We start from the raw sequence: 3,319 nt of genomic DNA, 5'->3' as shown, positions 1-3,319 counted from the left end.
GACTTATTTTGATCAAGATCGTGTTTTGAGATTAGTTCATGTCATTCATTCTTTTTTTTGTTGCTGTGTGCTATTTCACTGTATGGATATGCTGCTCATTGGGTTTCCAGTTTTTAGTTAATATGAATAAAACCTCTGTGAACTTTCCTTTACAAGTTCTTTGTGCATATGTTTTTATTTCTTGGGTAAATGCCTTGGAAAATAATTGCAGTCATATGGTAAGTACCTACTGAAGTTTTAAAGAAATTGCCAAACTCTTGTACAAAATAGCCATACCACTTTAAAATATATGAAAGTTCCAGTTGTTTTGCATCCTTGCCAGTGCAATTTTATTATATTGTTGCGTAATGCAGTCACATTATGGTTTTATTTTCCATTTCATCTATTATTTGCAGTTTAATTATGGATTTACTTTATTAATATAAACTTGGCCATTTATATGTATTATGTGAAGTAGCTATCAAATCTTTTGCCCATTTTGTAACTGGATTGTTTGTTGTTATGGATTTGGAAGTGTTATTTTTCTGTTGTATTTCTTAATGGAATTTATTTTTTATAGCAGTTTTAGTTTTACAACAAAATGGTTCAGAAGCTGCAGAGATTGCCATGAACCCTTGGCCTCCACACATTCACAGCTTCCTCCGTTATTGTTATCCTCCATTGATATGTTCTAAATGCCAGTCCTCTGTCAAATGTGTATAAATATTTTATCCAAATCTATGGCTTATATTTTTCAACAGTAACTTTCAAAGAGAAGTTAAATTTTTATGCAGTCCATTTTCTATTTTCTCCCCTTAATATTTCATACATTTTGTACCCCATCTGAGAAAACTTCATCTGCCGTACGGTCACAAAGATTATCCTATTTTATTTTTAGCATAAACAATAAAATAGTTTTGTCTTTTATATATTTTTTATTTTATGTTTTATTTTTTTATTGTTGTTCAAGTACAGTTGTCTCCATTTTTGCCCCACCCATCCCCATCTCCCACCCTAGAACCTACCCGCTTTGGCTTTGTCCATGTGTCATTTACTATCTCACCTATAAGTGTAACCTAATCAACAAAACAAACAAGCAAGCAAAATATAACCAGAAACATTGAAATAAAGAGCAAACTGACAGTAACCAGAGTGGAGGGGGGAGGAGTTAATGGGAGATTTTCCTTTTTTTTTTTCCCTAGAATTACAGTTTTAGCTCATGTTTAGCTCCTTGTTTCGTTTTAAGTTAATTTTTCTTATGGTATAAGGTGAGTTGGGGTTTATTTCCTCTGGATATCTGGTGTCTCCAGCATACTTTATTGAGAAGAGTGATATCCTCATTGAATTATCTGACCCCTCTATAAAATATCAGTTGATCAGGTTTGCATCTATTTCTGATAGATGTCATTTTATACATCTATCTTTATGCCAAAATAAAAAGGTGTTGATTACTATATAGCTTTATAGTAATGTTTGAAGTCAGATAGTGAAAGTGCTCCAACTTTGTATATTTTCCAAAATGTTTTGCCTACTCTAGGTCCTTTGTATTCCTTTGTGTATTTAGAGTCCACTTATAAATTTCTACCCCAAAAAATCTTTTTAGGATTTATATTGAAATTGTCTTGTATCTGTAGATAAATTTGGAGACAGATTGGCATCTTAAAAGTATTTAATCTTCTCACCCATGAATATGGTTTGTCTCTCCAATTATGTATTTAATATTTTCAAACTTTTTAGTGAGTTGGCCTTCCATGTATTTTGTTAAAATTAATATCTTTAGATGCTATTATAGTTTATGTCTATTAATGTATTTTAACCTAGTGTATATACTATTGTTTTTTGTGAGTAGACCTTGCACCCTGCAAACATGCTAAACTCGATTATAGATTTCAGGGGTTAATTTCTCTAAGTTTTTCTGTATACATGATCATGTTTGCAAATAAAAACAGCTTAAATTCCTTCTTTTTAATCTATATACTTTTTGTTCCTGCCTTCATTAGGTAGGATTATCAGCACAATATTGATATGAAGGAGGAGGTGACTGGACATTCTTGTCTTAAAATTATCTCAGGGTGAAAGCATCTTTCTCTGTTAAGTGTGATCTTAGGGACAGACTTTTTTTTTTTAAGATTTTATTTATTTTTAGAGAGGGAAGGGAGGGAGGGAGAGAGAGAGAGAGAGAGAGAAACATCAATGTGCAGTTGCTGGGGGTTATGGCCTGCAACCCAGGAATGTACCCTGGCTGGGAATCGAACCTGGGACACTTTGGTTCCCAGACCGCACTCAATCCACTGAGCTGTGCCAGCCAGGGCGGGACAGACTTTTTCATAAATGACTTATCACGCTTAGTAATTTACCTTCTGTTCTTGTGGAGGAATTTTATCGTAAAAAATCTTTTGAAATATGTTGTGTTTATAATTAATATGAATTACATTGATTTTAAAATTCTAAACCAACCTTGGTTTCCTTGGATAAACTCTATTTTATCAAGGTGTATTACCCTCTACACATACTGTTAAGGATTCTGTCTGCTAAGATTTTGGGATTTTGCATCTATGTTCATGGTAATATTAGCCTGTAGTTTTGTTGTTTTATTTGCAACTTCTTTTTCTGTTTAACTATAACGATAGTACTGACTTTATAAAATAAGTTGAGAAGTACATCCCTTACCTCTATTTTCTAAAAGAGTTTGTGTAGGCATTGCACTGTTAGTTTCAATCAAAACTGAGTAGAAGGTTCAGATATTTCTGATATCCTTCCTACCTCTACATATCCACAGCCTCCCAAACTACCAGAATTCCTCCCCAGAATGCTACATTTATTATAATCAATGAACCTACATTGACCCATCATTATCACTCCAAGTACATAGCTTACATTAGAGTTCACTCTTGGCATTATGTATGTTATGGGCTTAGACAAATGTATAATGACACATATCCACCTTTATAATATCATACAGAATAGTTTCATTGCCCTAAAATATCTCTATGCTCTGCCTATTCATTCCTCTCTCAATTCCCAGCCCCTGGAAACCACTAATCCTTTTAGTGTCTCCATAGTTTTGCTGTTTCCAAAGTGTCATACAATTGAAATCATACAATATGTAGCCTTCATTCACTTAGTTTTATGCATTTATGTTTTCTCCATATCTTTTCATGACTTGATAGCCAGTTTCTTTTTAGCTCTGAAGAATAACCCATTGATCAAATGTAACAGTTTACTTGCCTCTTCATGTACCAAACAAAGGACATCCTTGTTGCTTCCACGTTTGGGCAGTTATGAATGAAACATTTATACAAAATTAATGTGCAGGTTTTTGTTTTCATAAGTTTTCAAC

The 3,319-nt window shown here is 33.2% G+C and overlaps 1 long non-coding RNA gene across 1 annotated transcript; it reads right to left on the bottom strand.

Moving 5' to 3' along the window:
- Positions 1-1,967: 1,967 nt before the first annotated feature.
- LOC118499492 lies at positions 1,968-2,432 on the bottom strand. The gene is made up of 2 exons (XR_004901989.1): positions 2,301-2,432; positions 1,968-2,093 (listed from the first exon to the last, which is right to left on the bottom strand). It is a non-coding gene; the product is annotated as an uncharacterized LOC118499492 (long non-coding RNA).
- Between the last annotated feature and the right edge of the window lie 887 nt (positions 2,433-3,319).

The sequence above is a fragment of the Phyllostomus discolor genome, chromosome 3 (genome assembly GCF_004126475.2).
Source record: "Phyllostomus discolor isolate MPI-MPIP mPhyDis1 chromosome 3, mPhyDis1.pri.v3, whole genome shotgun sequence".
NCBI classification, from domain to species: Eukaryota; Metazoa; Chordata; class Mammalia; order Chiroptera; family Phyllostomidae; genus Phyllostomus; species Phyllostomus discolor.
This window is presented reverse-complemented; position numbering and strand designations above follow the sequence as displayed.